This window comes from Musca autumnalis, unplaced genomic scaffold (genome assembly GCF_047663935.1).
Source record: "Musca autumnalis isolate F117 unplaced genomic scaffold, ASM4766393v1 scaffold_2, whole genome shotgun sequence".
NCBI lineage: Eukaryota > Metazoa > Arthropoda > Insecta > Diptera > Muscidae > Musca > Musca autumnalis.
The window spans coordinates 57006067-57025881 of NW_027411755.1; the positions used below are offsets into that span (position 1 = coordinate 57006067).

The 19815-nt window shown below is 36.9% G+C and overlaps 1 protein-coding gene across 1 annotated transcript in view; it reads right to left on the reverse strand.

Annotated features, from left to right (window-relative positions):
- The window catches only part of LOC141392792 (uncharacterized), a 175422-nt gene that overhangs the window by 102655 nt on the left and 52952 nt on the right, over nucleotides 1–19815 (reverse strand). The gene's annotated exons all lie outside the window — the stretch shown is intronic.

Below are 19815 nucleotides of genomic sequence, written 5' to 3' on the forward strand. Positions count from 1 at the left end.
GTGTGACCTATTTAACATTCTATTGGAAAAGGTCATACGAGAACGAATGTATATACCGATAGAGATAAAAGTAGTACTATATACAATAAGGATATAATGTTACTGGCCTACGCAGATGATATTGATATAATAGGTCGATCAACTCGATCCGTAACCGCCACTTTGCGAAAATTGAAAAAGTGTCTGCCAAAATGGGTCTGGCAATCAACGGCGATAAGACAAAGTTTATGGTGTCAACACGCGAGACGTCCAGTAGACTCGGACCAACTGTTGATGTTCAAAACTACAATTTTGAGGTAGTAAATGACTTTACTTACCTCGGCTTCGCCATAAATAAAACGAACAACAGCAGTTTTGAAATCAAAAGAAGAATAATATTGGCCAACAGATGCTACTTTGGTCTAAGTAAACAGTTTAAAAGCAAAACCACCTCTCGTCAAACAAAACTTACACTCTACCAGACACTGATACTACCCGTACTTATGTATAGATCTGAAGCATGGGTACTTGCGAAAAGAGATGAGACAGACCTTGGTGTGTTTGAGAGAAAAATTCTTCGAAAGATTTATGGACCGATATGCGTTATGGACCACGAGCTATAACAGCCGTTGGATTGGCCATGTCAGCAGGATGGATAAAGATACCCCCGCCAAAAAGACATTTGAATACGAGCCACTCGACGGTATACGCCCTAAGGGAAGGCCAAAACTTCGATGGAAAGACCAAGTTAAAGAATATATCACAAAACATGACATCCAAAATTGGAGAAGTAAAGCAAAAGATCGGTGCGTTTGGAAATCTATTCTTAGTTCGGCTTATGGAACAAGACGTTCTGTTTAACATAAAAGCCATCTAAGTAAATACATTGGCAACAATTCCCCGTGATTACTTTTTAAATTTAATTTTTTTATAATTTTTTAAAATTAATTTAAACAGTATCCAAAAATATAGGTTTCAAAAATGTACTCCTACCTTCGAGGGGGAGTTTTCAAGGGAAGAATTTTTTTATTAGCTTGTTGTTATAAAACTTGTTTAAAATTTTACTTTTTTCATCCATAAATATTTTTTAAGTGATTTTAATGTTCTTCAGTAGTCAGAAAACCTTTTAAGGTCTCCTTCAGTAGACAGCCGACTTTTTAAGATATTCCTTAGTACACAGAAGACATACCTTTTGAGGTCTTCAATAGTAGACAGAAGACCTTTCTATGTCTTTCATAGTAGACAGAAGACGTTTTAATGTCTTCTATATTAGACAAAATACCCTATTAAGTTTTCCCTAGTAGACAACTGAACTTTTGGGATATTTTCTCTTAGACAAAATACCCTTTAAGGTTTTCCCTCGTACACAAAATTTTGTATGTGAGCTAAGATGTTAGATACAAAAACATTTCGTGTAAGATTCCAAAGAAATTCCTCTCTCTCTCTCTCTCTTCAGAAATTTCTCATCAAATATTTCTATGTATGAATGACAAGGTAATTACGGATTTGCAACATTTTGTTAACAAAATCGTAAAATTCATGCAAATATAGTTGTGAAAATTAAATGTGTTGATGTTTCCTCTCACACGTGTATATACTACGCACAATAACCTTCCTATATACGCATAAAGTGCGGCAGAAATTTACAAAAATTCAGTTTTATTACCACTTCATGCTAGTAAAATTTTGCATACAAAATTGTATTTCCTTTTAGTTCGCACCTGATTTTAAAATGCGTTTTAGTGTAATTTTTACAACTGTATACTTATGAAATTTTTCGTTGTTAGCTATTAACTTTTATGAGCACATACTAACATTTATGTGAGCGTTACATGAAACTGTCTAAGTAAAATTCAGTGGTGTGGAAACCATGCCAGAGAGGTAATAAGTAGTTTCAGTAATGACAGTAGGGGGATTTTATTACCGCTGCTTTGGAGTATATATGTTAAGGGGTTTCTTCTGCTGTTGATTTCGCCAGGAAGGCTACCAAATCAGCAGAATCAAATGTTGCCAACTAAAGGGAGGTATTGCAGTCCCAGAATAAATAAGGAAAGACTTTTATTATTACAGGTCAATTATATTATCAAAACTCAAAATTAAGTTATCAATAAATTTCGTTAATAACCACAAAAAATGAATTAGAGAATCGCTCTTCTGTTTATTTTTATTACCCAATCCCAGTTGATGCGTATTACATGGTTTCCACTGGCCGATTGAAACCCCAATGAATATCTCTTGGTTCCATCGCTCATGAAAAATTGTACGATGGATGATGTAATGATGGTCTATGATCTCTTCTTATGATAGATGTTATTTGCAGATATCCTTTTTAACTACACCAATTGGATTGTTAGGAATTTTCTGAGCATGTTAAAAATTTTCCTAGAACACTTAGTTCTGTAATGTGGTCTCTGATCTTTTCTTGTGATAGATGGTATTGGCTGATATCCTTTTAACTTTGGTGGGAATACTTAGTTTCAATACTCGGGTACGAATCTTTCTTGGCGGATTACGCTAACTTACTGAATTTCTTAAATAGGTTATGTTGTATAATTATAACCGGTAACACTAGAAATCAACAAGTTGAACAGGATGATTTTCCATCAAATTCTCCTTTCCCAGTTTGTTGAAGAGTTCATATTTCATCTCAGGATGCCAGGCGCACTTTCCATTGGAAAGATTGACATTCATTAACATAAACATACTCGAAAGAGAAAAATAACAAAATTAAAACATATGGTCATCATCGCCTTAACAGGTAAACATAAATAAAGCAAACCGAGCCTGGCTTAACAAAAAGTTCCAACATAAAAATTGCAACCAAATGGTTGTTGTTGCGTTCTAAAAATAAACAAATCCCAAAAACTAGTACAGTTAAATGTGACTACATGTGGGAGACGATTGCAGCTGTGTGGAAATAATGTCCGCCCTGCAAAAAACTCTAACTGAATGAATAAAATTGTTAGAGTTGGCAATGCCATCTGCCTTAAAAAAGTCCGGTGTATTGAATTCCTAGTTGCAAATTTGCAATAAATTAAGTATATATAGAAGGAAAAATTTAGCGTAGAGACATAGTCAGATTGCCGCACAAAAATACACCTGATGAACGCTTCTCACCAAAGGGCGAAACATGTAGTGTAGTGGTTTGTGATGACAATTTCTCTGACATTCTTTTTCATTTACAAAAACCTTCTAATGAATCAGCTCGTCTCGAAAGAAAAAAAAAATAACAAAATTAAAACATATGATCATCATCGCCTTAACAGGTAAAAATAAATACTCAGGACAGTTTGACATACGAACACGTTTTGTGTTGTTTATAGTGACATGAATTTGAATTCATTAAACCTCGAACAGCTTTGATTTTTGTTGTAGCAACTTACATATATTCACTGCCCCCCTAAGACGGTATAAGTTCCATAAGGGGCAAGTCCATACTTCTTGAGAACGGATCTGCCGATTCGGTCCAAAATGTGGCCTTCGTGATATTTTGTGCAAACTTAGTTTAAGTTTGAAGATAAGCCATATCGGTCCACTCCTTAAGGTACCTCCCCCACAAAGGTTAAAAATTGTCGGAAAAATTGTGATATCGATAACTCTTGATGGAAGTGACCGATTTTGTCCATACTTTACACATCCTAATATATCTACCAGATATAGATCAGGTTCGAAAATGTACTTTATTTGTCCACTCCTTCGGGTACCTCCCACACAAAATTTTGGATAAATTCACTTTAAGACCTGCTCTCGAATCACTTTAGTTTTTGTTGAAGCAATTTGCATTCGGTACCTCAATTACGACAGTCAAAGCTTTTTCAGGGCAATTCCATACTTCTTGAGAAAACAGACCGAAAGTTTTAAAAACCCCTATGGCACCATATCGTCGGTGTCATGTTTAAGTGTTCCATACGCCATTTGCCCGTTTTGAGATAATCGCATTTTAATGTTTTGCGTCACAACGGTGTGGAGCTGACTAAAGCAAATATTTATATTTTTGACTTGAAATATTAATAATGGTATAAAGAACATATTTGCAAAAACTTAGAGGAATATGTATTGGAATATAAAAGTTATAGAGATTTTAAAAAAAAGAATTTTTGTCGATTTGTTCCATATCCGCACTTATGACACCAATGTAAAATATTGTAAATCACATGGAACAAAGTGACAACAAAAATTTTTCCATATATGGCTCAATAAATTAAATACTTCTAAATCGAAAATTAAAATTCTGATTTTTGAAACATGTTTTTAAACTTGTAAGTTTTTAAAATATTAGTTTCATAACTGAAAAAGTTTATGCTTTCTCGCCAAGGCGTGGATATCTCGGAAACTAGAGCAGATAGGAGAAAGCCGACTAGAAATTCAGAAAGAGCATACCGGAAAACCCTGGAAACCACCTGTATCTCAAAAAGCCAAAAATGGCGTATGGAACACTTAAGCATGACACCGACGATATGTTCGTCCACACTTTGGATATTGTAATATTTCTTCAAATATTATATGAAATTTAAAGGTAGTGCTTACAGGTCCACTCCTTCGAAAATATTCGCTAAACTGGTACGCGCTATTTCTCATAGACGATTGGGTCCAAACTTAGTTTATGTTCAAATTTGGGCCCTATCTGCCGGCTGAGGAGGGTATATACACTTCCATGCGATCAAAATGTACCTCATCGATATAATGGTTTTAGACTCCCATTATGTGTGGACGGAATTCTTTTCAGACAATTTGGATTCGATTTAGTAATGACTGTATGTTCAAAAATTGGCCCTCTTAATATTTTATTCAAACTTAGATCAATTTCGAAGATGTTTCAAGTTCCACTCCACTTTTACGACGGTACAAGTTTTCTAAAGGAAATTCCAAACATCCTGAGAAAATTCCCCGAAAGCTGTAAAAAACCCCAAGGGTCACCATGTATAGCTTCTGGTGCGCACGACAACTTTTGAACCGCATGCTTCGTTGGTTCAATTTTTGCATATCGTTATATTTCTTAGATAAAGTTCGAAGATACTTCCGCCCCTTCAGGTACCTTCAACACATTTTTTTTATACCCTCCACCATAGTATGGAGGGTATATTAAGTTTGTTTTTCCGTTTGTAACGCATTGAAATACTCATTTGCGACCCTATAAAGTAAATATATTCTTGATCAGGGTAAAATTCTGAGTCGATCCGTGCACGTCCGTCCGTCCGTCTGTGGTAATCACTCTAGCATCCACAAAAATGGAGGTAGGACGCAGGTCAAGCTCGATGATGGGCTATATCGGTCCACGTTTTCGTATAGCCCCCATATAACGGTACCCCCGATTTACGGTATTTTGACGTTTTTAGCTACATTTTCAGACCGATTTAGCTATAATTTGACATTTAGGGTTCTTAAGTGTCAATAAAATTACATAACAAAAGTTGTGGAGATAGGTCCACGTTTTGGTATAGCCCCCATATAACGGTACCACCCGATTTACGGTATTTTGACGTTTTTACCTACATTTTCAGACCGATTTAGCTATAATTTGACATTTAGGGTTCTTAAGTGCCAATTAACTTATATAAGAAAACTTGTAGACATAGGTCCACGTTTTGGTATAGCCCCCATATAACGGTACCCCAGATTTACGGTATTTTGACATTTTTAGCTACATTTTCATACCGATGTAGCTATAATTTGACATTTAGGGTTCTTAAGTGTCAATAAACTTATACAACAAAAGTTGTGGACATAGGTCCACGTTTTGGTATAGCCCCCATATAACGGTACCCCTCGATTTACGGTATTTTGACGCTTTTAGCTACATTTTCAGACCGATGTAGCTATAATTTTATATTTAGGGTTCTTAAGTGTCAATAAACTTATATAACAAATGTTGTGGACGTAGGTCCACGTTTTGGTATAGCCCCCATCTAACGGTACCCCCCGATTTACGGTATTTTGACGTTTTTAGCTACATTTTCAGACCGATTTATCTATAATGTGACATTTAGGGTTCTTAAATGTCAATAAACCTATATAACAAACGTTGTGAACATAGGTCCACGTTTTGGTATAGCCCCCAAATAACGGTACCCCCGATTTACGGTATTTTGACGTTTTTAGCAACATTTTCAGACCGATATAGCTATAAATTGACATTTAGGGTTCTTAAGTGTCAATAAATATATATAAAACAAAACATACATGGACATATATCAATGTTTTGGGAATACCCCCCATATAACGTTACCGCCCGATTTCAGGTATTTTGACGATTTAAGTCACATTTCTAGACCGAATTAGCTATAATTTAAATTTAGGGCTCTTAGTGACCAAAAACTTATATTCGAAAAAATTATGAACTTAGGAACATGTTTTGGTATAGCCCCATATAACGGTACCTCCTGATTTTCGGTATTTTGAGATTTTTACCTACAAGTTTTAACCGAATTAGCTGTAATTTGAACATTTGACATTTGAAGTTCTTAGTGGTCACCACACCTCTCTACCAAAATTGTCTGAAATTTTGGGAAAATGCGTCGTTTGTTTGCAGGCAAGGTCAAGTTCGATGAGATGGGCTATATCGGTCCACGTTTTGGTATAGCCCCCATATAACGGTACCCCCATATTTTCAGACCGATGTAGCTATAATTTGACATTTAGGGTTCTTAAGTGTCAATAAACTTATATAACAAAAGTTGTGGACATAGGTTCACGTTTTGGTATAGCCCCCATATAACGGTACCCCCCGATTTACGGTATTTTGACGCTTTTAGCTACATTTTCAGACCGATGTAGCTATAATTTGACATTTAGGGTTCTTAAGTGTCAATAAACTTTTATAACAAAAGTTGTGGACATAGGTCCACGTTTTGGTATAGCCCCCATATAACGGTACCCCCCGATTTACGGTATTTTGCCGTTTTTAGCTAAATTTTCAGACAGATTTAGCTATAATTTGACATTTAGGGTTCTTAAGTGTCAATAAACTTATATAACTAGTGGACATAGGTTCATGTTTTGGAATAGCCCCCATATAATGTTACCGCCAGATTTCAGGTATTTTGACGTTTAAATTCACATTTCTAGACCGAATTAGCTATAATTTGATATTTAGGGTTCTTAGTGACCAAAAAACTTATATTCGAAATAATTATGAACGTAGGTCCATGTTTTGGTATAGCCCCATATAACAGTACCTCGGTATAACGGATTTCGGTATCCCCATATAACGGATTTTCGGTATTTTGAGAATTTTACCTACAAGTTTTAACCGAATTATCTGTAATTTGAACATTTGACATTTGAAATTCTTTGTGCTCACCACACCTCTCCACTTAAAATTGTCAAGAAAAGTATATGTATTGATAAAGCTCCCATATAAAAGTACCTCCCGATTTTCAGTAATTTGATGATTTTAACTACAATATTAAACCGAACTAGCAATAATTTGACATTTGAAGTTCTTAGTGGTCACAACACCTCTCCATAAAAAATTGTCAAAATAGGTCCATATTCGGATATAGCTCCCATATAACAGTACCTCCCAATTTTCAGTAATTGGCAATTTTATCTAAAATTTTTAACCGAACTAACTGTAATTTGACATTTGAAGGTTGTAGTGGTCACCACACATCTGCATCAACAATTTTCAACATAACCCTAATATAACGATACTTCCCGATTTTCGGTACTTTGAGGATTTTACTTAAAATGTTTAACCGAACGTAGGTCCATGTTTTGGTATAGCCCCAAAACAAACCTCCCGATTTTCCGTACCTTAGCTTTATTTTTTGGACGAACTTTCTGTAATTTGAAATTTAAAAGCCAACAAAAATTGTTCATTTAAGTTCATATTTTCGTATAGCCCACATACCTCCGAACTAGCTGTTAATGACATTTGAAGTTCCCACGTTATGTACCGATTTTCGGTATTTTGAGGATTCTAGCTACAATTTTTAACCGAATTAGGAGTTATTTGACATTAAAGGCTCCCATCAAAAACTGTCAACATAGGTCCATGTTTTATTATAGCCCCTATATAACGGTACCTCCCAATTTCTAGCCCACCAAAAATTGTCAACATACATAGTTAGATATAGGCACCATAAAAAAGGCCTACCGAATGAAACATTTTATGTACATTATCTGACATTTTAACGTACCCGCTTAAAGTTGGGGACAGTAATAAAAACTAATTATTCCATTTTAGTTCAGAATATTTTATGGTGGAGGGTATGAAAAGTTCGGCCCGGCCGAACTTTACGCTTTTTTACTTGTTTTTTTTTTTTTTTTTTGTAAATGGCACCGATTATGTCCAAACGTTGGATCTCATAACATTTTGTCCAAATTTAGTTCCAAAAGTTCAACATTTTGCTGAAATTCAGTTTAAGTCTGTTCGAGGATACTTTAGAAATTTTTAACGAAGGAACTCCTTGTGGTGTTGTTTACAGCGATATTATGTTTTCCTGGGCAAGTCCATGCTTCCATACATAATGCTTCAAAAGCTGACCTAATGAAATAACTGGTCGGCGTTATATCTATCGAAAAGAATGTCTCCCAAAATAAGATCCACTTCCAATATTGACTACGTCGGCCCATTTGTTCAGACACTTTCTCCACAATACCTTTGAGCTTTAATCCAAATCCACGTTTTTGTCGAAAAGTTCATACGTCCAAAAAGGGCCAAAATTTTCTGGAGGAAACGATTTTTGTTATGCAGCTAATATTCTATCTGTCCATAGATAAAAGTTTCCATTCACACAGGCTGACGGTGTGTCTCTGTCAGGCATAAACTAAATATAAACAAGTAAAAAAGCATTAAGTTCGGCCGGGCCGAACTTTTCATACCCTCCACCATAAAATAGTCTTAATAAAAATGGAATAATTAGGGTCCTTTCACAATTTTAGGTGAAACAGCTTTTCGACAATGGATAGACTCCTACTGTCTCCCAATATTGCTTAAATTATGTTGGGGCAGAGATAAAAACCCCGAAGGACAGATGCGCCGTGAGTCGAACTTCCGCGTTATGGCGTGATGAAGTTTTTGCAAGAGAACCCTGGAAGCCATCATGAATTAGCATTTGTTTGTTGTTTTTGTAGATCACTTAAGCAACCGTGAACAAAGATATAACGCTAACTCTGATGGCCCACAGGGTCTCTAACAAAAATTTCATCAAGCCATAATGCGGACGTTCGACTAACGGCGGATCTGTCATATGGGTGGATATACCAAAACATGGACATATGTATATTGACGATTATTTTTGAATAGACAAAATTGTAGCTAAAATTCTCAAAATACAGATCATTACATCTGGTTCGGTTAAAAATTGCAGCAAAAATTCTCAAAATACCGAAAATCGGGAGATACCGTTATATGGGGGCTATACCAAAACATGGACATATGTTGACGTTGTTTCATTGGAGATGTTTTATGACCGCTGAGAACTTCAAATGTCCAATTACAGCTATTTTGGTTAAAAACTGTAGCTAAAATTCTCTAAATACCGAAAAGCGGGAGGTACCGTTATATGGGGGCTATACCAAAACATGGACCTATGTTGACGATATTTGGTGGAGATGTTTCATGACCACTGAGAAACTCAAATTGCAAATTACAGCTAGTTCGGTTAAAAATTTTAGCTAAAATTCTCAAAACACCGAAAATCGGGAGGTACCGATATATGGGGGCTATACCAAAACATGGACCTGTGCCCATATCCTTTGGGATATAAGTTTGTTGATCACCAGGAACCCTAAGTGCCAAATTATAGCTAATTCGGTCTGCAAATGTGGCGAAGAACGTCAAAATACCTCAAATCCGGAGGTACCGTTATATGGGGGCTATACCAAAGAGTGGACCGATATAGCCCATCTTCGAACTTGACCTTTCTATGGTAAAAAGACCCTCGGGTGCAAAATTTCAGCGCTCTATCTCAATTATTGCGGTCGCTAGAGTGATTACAACAGGCGGACAGACGGACATGGCCAGATCGTCTTAGAATTTTATCCTGATCAAGAATATATGGTAACATGGGGCGCCTTCGCCACGTTTTTGTTCAAAATGTTCTCATACCGACACCGTTAAAGTTTTTTCAAATATTATTTTTGGTACAAATATTAGCATATCTTGACTACAAGTTTTAATATATAAATAGTTATAATTTTGTTTTTAAAATATTATTTTTGAGAATTTACAAAATGTGAAAAAAGTGGCGAAGCCTCCCCACCCATGGGGCAGCTTCGCCATAGATATTGAATATTCTCAAACGGACTCTAAAACTGTAATTTAAAATACTTATTCCTTAAATATCAACATTATGCAAAAAAGGAACATGTTTTCTTTTGAATAATCAAAAATTATTTTAAAATTCACAAAACGTAACCGATCTTAGCGGTTAATTGAAGTAGGTGCCTTGAATTTAGGTACAAAAATCATAATATAACTAAAACAAGATACGTTTAGGATAATATTTGATTTTAACTTCATATTATAGTGTGGTATATCTATGGTATAAAGAATTTAAGTTAAACATAACATATTTCGAACATTAACCCACCACGCCCCTATCATGGCGTAGGCGCCCCACCCCTTACATATTTCATAATATTAATATATTGACATTTGCAATTGCTTTTTTCATGCGAATTATTGGGACTTATATTCTTTAGTAGTTGTCTTCTAAAGGTATAAAATGTGTTTTTGATATCACAAAAGGTAAAGAAGATATCACAAAAAATACCCACCATAATTATTTTTCCCAATACCCTGAAAACACAAAACCGCGTGCGTCCGCTATCATACCTATGACACAACTGCCAACTTTTGGGAGATGATAGATCTTCATTATACTCACAATTTTGCTTTTAACGGATTTTTTCTAGCACTTATATTTTGCGAGAAACTTGGCACTGGCGAAGCCGCCCCAGTGGCGAAGGCGCCCCATGTTACCATATATACTTTATAGGGTCGCAAATGATTAGTTTGATGTGTTACAAACGGAATGACAAACTTAATATACCCTCCATACTATGGTGGAGGGTATAAAAATATGGTAAAAATGTAGACTGAAACTATGTACAAATCTTTATAGATATCTACAAATTTCAACAATTTTGAATTAGCAACTAACAATAAATAATCCTTAGCAATAAACACTCTACTACATGACTTTAGATTTATTATATCCTCCAAAAATCCCCAAAATGACAGGAAGATTTTAGACATTTCCCCGTATGAAGCATAACACACACAAATATCCTTAATTCCTTACTCGAAGCAAAACATTACCCACACCACTAGTGGGTAGGGTCGTTATATTTCACTTCCCCACGCTCCTTGCTACTTCTATTCTATTGCCATGTCTTTGGCTCTTTGACTTGTTGTAACGCTGCTTATTTGTGAGCTATAAATTATGTTAATTTATTACAATTTACATACGTTTGTTTTTAACTTTTTTCTCCACCGATAGCGATAGGGAATGTGTGTTTGGTAGGGAGAGCAGAGAGCACGAGAGGCAAAGAGCATTTCGGGAATGTCTGCATATAATGATGTTGCTTAAAGTTAATATTAAACGACTATAGTAAGGAGTACCATTCATTCTGGCTGCTGACTGTTTGGATTTTATAATGCTATAATCGTCGGTAATACCCGTTGCCTTAACTAACTATAACCATAATAACAGTGTTGTGTGGTTGTAACCTTGTTGTTGTTATTGTTTCTGCTGTTTTTTCCTATTGTTGTCTTTACACCATTTTATGTTTAATTTCCACGCATTTCCTTAACACTTTGTTTCCAGTAATTTCCTTTAAAGCATCCGTTTTTATTTTAGCTGGTATTGTTTTTTTGTGAGTGTGTGAGCTTGTGCGTTTTTGCCTTTGTTTATTTAATATCTCTTGTCATAAAACAAAAAAAAAAACGATTTTATAGTGTTTGAATAAGATTGTTTTAAGGTGTTCAATGTGGTACAATGGGAAAAATATGTTAATTTTTATGGAAAATTTATAAACATTCGGGGATCATTGTTGATTTATAAGATAAGGAAAGGTATTAATTATTGGTCAGGAGTTACAAGTTGAGCTATGAGAACTTTAAGTCTGCGTGAAATGTTATACCATGGTAAGACAATAAGACAAATTCGCTGAAGCAATTTTCGCAAATTTCGAAACAGGATTTACTTAAATGCAGCATAAATTACTATATCGGCCACAATATGTTGAAGAAAGCTTTCCCAAGTATAAAATTGTATCCTATACATTCCCAACTTTAATAAACCTTTGGAACAAATCAGTTCAACTGACATAATTGTTTTAAATTTAGACACGTAGACAAATATTTGGAAAATACTAAAGCGTCTGTTTTCCACAATATATTAAAAAATTAACCAAAAAATTACAGAGTTGAAGAACATTTAGAGGAACGTATAATATATCGTCGTACGTAAATCTTGACACATTTTGTACTGTGCACAAGATTCGATGCTAGCAACGTTTGCAGATTTTTGTATCTTTTTCTGTGTTGTGAGCAGTATTACCCGGGGCGCTTACTCCGGATTTTTGGTCCATGCCGAAACGGAGGAATCCCCAGGATCAATATGGATAATCCCCGTTTGTTCAGTATGGTCAAACTTCGGTGAGATGCACTAGATGTCGGAAGTTGGTCCATCTCAGGTGTTGCTTTGGACTCATCCATACGAGGGATTACGACCTGGATTATACGCTGCATGCTGGGTGAATGTGCGGCCTCCACGGAATCGTCTTCGTCATTAGAATACAGCACACTCCCGCAGTCCCCTGACAACAACCATACACGCAGTATTTAACACCGTCCTACAAATATCTTCGCAGACTGGCCGATTTTATTGCCAATGAAAGCCACATTTTCATCAGCCATGGTAAAGTTACAGCGAGTTCTCCATACACCGATTCAATGCACTTTTTAACACTTTTTACGCTCAGGTCGCTCGCTATATATATGTACCTGCTGGTTGAATACCAAAGTGAGACTAAAATGCCACCGTGGTGCAATGATATGCACACCCGCCTTGCACACATAAGGTCGTGGGTTCGATTCCCAGGCCAGGCAACATCAACGGTTGCAAAATACCCCTCAGTGATGTTGGCGACATTTCCTGAGTATTTTAGCCATGCAAAAATTCTCTGCAGGTGGTGTCTTAGGACCCGGCAATAAACAGTAGGTCCCATATCATTGTGCTAATATGATTCGGGGTGCACTCATTAATATGAGAGAAGTCTTCCTTGTCCCATGCTGCTCGAATAGCCTAAGTTATCTACAGGTAGCAGAAAGGGCGTTCATGGGCATAATGACTCCTATAGTCGCTTGCTATACACCTGAATATCCGAAGTTATGCCAGAATTTCCCGGCAGAGGCGGCTTAACTAATGATCCAGGAGCTGACAAGGGATATTAAAAGGTTGGTCGTAGAGCCCAAACGGAATAAGGGCATATAGAACTGTCCAACCCTTCTGATGTTCAGGTAGAAGAAATGACGTTCCAATGGCTTACTGTATATCTGCTGCTCGAATACCCAAAGTGGTGCTCAGGTAGTAGCAATAAGGTACTGGGCATTAATAGTTTTATCGATGGCCCAAACGGAATAAGAGGAAAATTCATCTGAAGAGTGCAACATTGAGAACCACCGCGGTGGTGCACCGTAAGTGATTTGTGGGCAACGCTAATGTAACTATCGATCAATTGGGAGAAGTAAGTTTAGATTTCAGTCACATTTCGCAACTTAATAGACAACATATTGAGCACAAAGAGAGTGACATGGCTTTAGATATCTTCCTGCCGAGAAGGAACCATCACATTCCACAATGGATGATGTCACAAATGCTATTGGGAACGCTACATTATCCAAAGGGTTGGGCTACGATGGAAACTTCATGGTAATGCAGAAATATCTGAATGAGCCGGGAGTTGCGTATCTCCCCAATGTTCTCAATCTGTCGCTAGCGACCGGCATCGTGCTTGATGTCTAAAAAATTGACAGGTTGTTCTCGCTACTAAAGCCAAGCCACGATACCAGCAAAGGTAAATCGAACGTACCGATTTCGCCGGGAGCTTTAATCTTGCCCAGCGTTAGAAATAGCTATCCACTTGCCTATCATCAGCATGGGTTTAGTAAGCAGGACAGCACTACAACGTCACTGGATGTCATCTCCTCACATATCAGTCGAGGACTCAACCAGAACAAGTCGTGCCATAAAGTTTGAGGTACTCCAGTTATGAAAAGTCGTAATACTATCGTGCAAAATATCTGACCAACATGCGGTATAGGCTTTCAGGACACTCAGCGCCTTTTCAACCACCCTGTAAAACCTATCCAACTAACCCTAGCAAAAATTCGGATCCGTTACTCATTACGTAACCCATTACAAAGTAATGTAAACAAGCTTCTTTTCGCATTTCAAGTAATCTGAAAAGTAATGGGTTACTTCTTAAAAAATTTACAAGGCAAACCTACTTACTATACTCCTCACTAAGTAATGAGGACGGTGGTACAGTGTGTGTGTGTCCGACAAATATTTGGCAAATACTAAAGCGTCTGTTTTCCACAATATATTAAAAAATTAACCAAAAAATTACAGAGTTGAAGAACATTTAGAGGAACGTTTAATATATCGTCGTACGTAAATCTTGACACATTTTGTACTCTGCACAAGATTCGATGCTAGCAACGTTTGCAGATTTTTGTATCTTTTTCTGTGTTGTGAGCAGTATTACCCGGGGCGCTTACTCCGGATTTTTGGTCCATGCCGAAACGGAGGAATCCCCAGGATCAATATGGATAATCCCCGTTTATTCAGTATGGTCAAACTTCGGTGAGATGCACTAGATGTCGGAAGTTGGTCCATCTCAGGTGTTGCTTTGGACTCATCCATACGAGGGACTACGACCTGAATTATACGCTGCATGCAGCGTGAATGTGCGGCCTCCACGGAATCGTCTTCGTCATTAGAATACAGGACACTCCCGCAGTCCCCTGGCAACAATCATACACGCAGTATTTAACACCGTCCTACAAATATCTTCGCAGACTGGCCGATTTTATTGCCAACTTTTTACGCTCAGGTTGCAGAAAGACCTTCCGGTAGCTCGCTATATATATGTACCTGCTGGTTGAATACCGAAGTGAGACTAAAATTTTCCTTTATATATGCTAGGGTGCTACCGTGGTGCAATGATATGCACACCCGCCTTGCACGCTAAAGGTCGTGGGTTCGATTCCCAGGCCAGGCAACATCAAATTTTCAACGGTGGCAAAATACCCCTCAGTGATGTTGGCGATATTTCCTGAGTATTTTAGCCATGCAAAACGTCTCTGCAGGTGGTGCCTTAGGACCCGGCAATAAACAGTAGGTCCCATATCATTGAGCTAATATGAATCGGGAGAGAAGTCTCCGGTGTCCCATCTCGATGTTTGTGTAGCAATTATATATATGTTGCTCGAATATCCGAAGTTATCTACAGGTAGCAGAAAGGGCGTTCATGGCGATAATGACTCCTACAGGCACTTGCTATATACCTGCTGCTCGAATATCCAAAGTTATACCAGTTATAAAGTTATACTAATGAACCTAGGCTCATGGAGCTGACAAGGAATATTAAAAGGTTGGTTGTAGAGCCCAAGCGGAATAAGGGCCCGGAGAACTGTTCAACTCTTCTGATGTTCAGGTAGCAGAAATGACGTTATACTGGCTTACTGTATATCCACTACTCAAATACCCAAAGTGGTGTTCAGGTAATAGAAATGAAGGTAGCAAGAAAGTACTGGGCATTAATAGTTTGATCGATGGTCCAAACGGGGAAAATTCATCTGAAGAGTGCAACATTGAGAACCAATGTATGTGATTTGTGGGCAACGCTAATAGCACTTTCGATCATTGGGGAGAAAGAAGTTTAGATTTTAGTCACATTTGGCAACTTAATGGACAACATATTGAGCACAAAGGGAGTGACATGGCATTAGATATCTTCCTGTCGAGAAGGAACTACCACATCCCACAATGGATGATGTCACAAATGCTATTGGGAACGCTACATTATCCAAAGGGTTGGGCTACGATGGAAACTTCATGGTAATGCAGAAATATCTGAATGAGCCGGGAGTTGCGTATCTCCCCAATGTTCTCAATCTGTCGCTAGCGACCGGCATCGTGCTTGATGTCTAAAAAATTGACAGGTTGTTCTCGCTACTAAAGCCAAACCAGGATACCAGCAAACGTAAATCGTACGGACGGATTTCGCTTTTATCGCCGGTAGTTTTAATCTTCCCCAGCGTTAGAAATATCTATCCACTTGCCTATTATCACCTTGGGTTTAGTAAGCAGGACAGCACTACAACGGCACTGTACGTCATCTCCTCACATATTAGTTGAGGTCTCAACCAAAACATATCGTGCCATAGAGTTGGAGGTACTCCAGTTATGAAAAGTCGTAATACTTTCGTGCAAAATATCTGATCAACATGGATGATGTCACAAATGCTATTGGGAACGCTACATTATCCAAAGGGTTGGGCTACGATGGAAACTTCATGGTAATGCAGAAATATCTGAATGAGCCGGGAGTTGCGTATCTCCCCAATGTTCTCAATCTGTCGCTAGCGACCGGCATCGTGCTTGATGTCTAAAAAATTGACAGGTTGTTCTCGCTACTAAAGCCAAACCAGGATACCAGCAAACGTAAATCGTACGGACGGATTTCGCTTTTATCGCCGGTAGTTTTAATCTTCCCCAGCGTTAGAAATATCTATCCACTTGCCTATTATCACCTTGGGTTTAGTAAGCAGGACAGCACTACAACGGCACTGTACGTCATCTCCTCACATATTAGTTGAGGTCTCAACCAAAACATATCGTGCCATAGAGTTGGAGGTACTCCAGTTATGAAAAGTCGTAATACTTTCGTGCAAAATATCTGATCAACATGCGGTATAGCACCTTTTCAACTACCCTGTAAAACCTATCCACCTAACCCCAGCAAAAATTCGGATCCGTTAGTCATTACGTAACACATTACAAAGTAATGTAAACAAGATTCTTTTCGCATTACAAGTAGTCAGAAAAGTAATGGGTTACTTCTTAAAAAATTTACAAGTCATACCTACTTACTATACTCCTAACTAAGTAATGAGGACGGTGGTACAGTTTGTGTGTGTGTCCGACTATAAATCCTAGGGTTGTGTGTTCAACGCTCATCGTCGGCACGCGAGTTTTTGTTAATTAAAAAATAACAATTCGTGGTGCCCATGTGCACTGCACATTTAAGTTCTTAAGCAACCCTTAATATTCGTGTGTGTGGCACAGTGTGTAGTGTCTTTGTCAGAGGGTTCGTGGGTTCAACTCGGGCAGAGAGCGAAATAAAATAAAGTAAAATAAAAGTAAGAAGTGTGATGAAATTAAAAACTAATTCTATACATCAACTGTTCTAAAACTAGATTTTTTTACCTTACTTTTCAACTTCTAGTGGCCACAGAAATTTTTACCAGTTATGAAAATCGTCCAATTTTAGGTAATTTAGGCTCTATAAACTGGTAAAAATTTCTTATCGATTAGAAAATAATTACGGCCCCTAAAGCAACATCGTGAAAATTCACCGGTGGCCCCATACATATAACTATTGAAAATTTGAGGCCCCAGTACCAAGAATTAACATATTCCTATTGTGCTCAAACTTTGGTAATCTCAAACCCTAACAAAACTAAAAATTTTAGGGGGGGTGCCGCCTAAAAAAACCGACATGGTTATTTTCCTTTGACTAAAAACCAGCCTATTGTACATATTCGAAAGATCTTACCACAACAATTAAGGCATTGTATGTGCAGGATCGGTTTGATTTTTTTCCGCAGCTAGTCCATGTGATCCTGTCATTTTGGGCTTGTATTGAAGGCACAATACCAAACAAGTGCCAAGAATTCAGCAGTCTCTTCATGCTCACTGTCCACATCTAGTTAAGATTTGGGCATCGACTAATGGATGTATAGACTAAAAATGTTTCTCAGCTCTTATCTTCGAAAAAATGTGAAGCAATAGATGTCGCAGACAGCTATTTACGGGTTGATTGAAAGCTACTCTCTTCACTCAAACCAAAATTCACAAATATATGAACATTTATGAAATCATTTTTTTACAAATAGTAATGTTTAGTTTATTTATCTTGCAGAGACAGCCGTACAATTTTAGAAAACCGAATAAATTGTTTTCGAATTCGAGTCATTTCACTAGCCCCAGTTAGTTGTGAGTCACGCGACTAGCCCCAACATCGCTTTGTGCGACGTCTGTTAGAAACAGAAAATGAGATATTTTGTTGTCTATACATTCATTAGTCTATGATTTTGGCATATTTGTGTTTCAAGCTTGGCAATATGTTTAAAATTTTGCCTGTTAGGGAGAAGATTTTTTAATATAAATTTGTATTAATTTCACTCTGGAGTTGAGCTGAATAAAAACACATTGCATTTGAAAAATCAAAGTTCGATGACATGCTTAGTAGGGTTATGACTTTTTGACATTTTTTCTCAAAAAATGATTTCCTGTAGTGAGAATGAAAGAACTTTTGCCTATTAATGCCTAACATAAAATGCATTCCATTTTACTATTAAAAAGGTTACGTACAAACAACTTTGATTTTTTTTTTAAATTCAATGAAATGAAAAAAAATTGTTCTCGAAAAATTATTTCCTGTTGCACAATACTTTTATTCCATTTAAATATTAAAAAAGGTCCCGAACAAACTACCTTTAATTTTTATGATATATGAAATAATGTTATATTTGATATAAAAATATATATAATACAAACGGGTTTGTCATTTTGGTTATGTCATGTGCCCCTATGCATTGTTTTCAGTTAAATATCTGCTTACAGTGACTTCAAAAAAATTTCAAAAATTCTGAAAAATAAAAACTTTAAAAGCTTTTTGTGCATAAGCTTTTTTTATCGCTTCCCTTTATAATTACGATTTTATGTGATCTTGGGTAAAAACTCATCAAAATATCCAGGGATACGTGGTTGTAAAAAGTCATAATTACAACATTCGTAGTTACAATATTGCAATGACTTCTATCGACATACATACGTATACGATTTGAAGCCAAGAGCAACCCATATGTCTGATAAGTTGTGGAACTAATAGCGAGACCGGTAGCATTTGGTAATTGTATGGGAAAGTCTTCGGCTTTCTCGTTTCATATGCAAAAATCTTCGATCAATGAGAAATTAATGAAAATATTTATAAAATTTATATGGTTGCCACCGTGGTGCAATGGTATGCACACCCGCCTTGCACACTAAAGGTCGTGGGTTCGATTCCCCGGCCAGGCAACATCAAAAATTTCAACGGTGGCAAAATACCCCTCAGTAATGTTGGCGACATTTCCTGAGTATTTCAGCCATGTAAAACTTCTCTACAAGTGTAAGACACCATGCCGTTCGGACTCGGCAATAAACAGTAGGTCCCTTATCATTGAGAAGTCCCCCTTGTCCCGTATGGGATGTTTGGGGAACAATTATTATTATTATATTATAAAATTTTTATACTTTAATTTATTTTAAGAGTTGATCGAGAAATATTCCTCTGAGCTAGTCGCTGTTGGGCGACTTTGAAACATTTCTTTAACACTCTTCAAAAAGATATAGTATGTATGTATTTAAAAGTGATTTTCTCTCAGTGTGTGTGTATTTTTATTTATTTTATAGCATTGTCCTTTAATGTTCTTCATATCCTTTGTTTGCTGTTAACAGCAATAACAACAATATGATGTTGTAAATCTTTTAAATTTTCTTCATCTTTCTTAGCATTACACGAATACGGCTGTTTGGCTGTTAGTGTTAT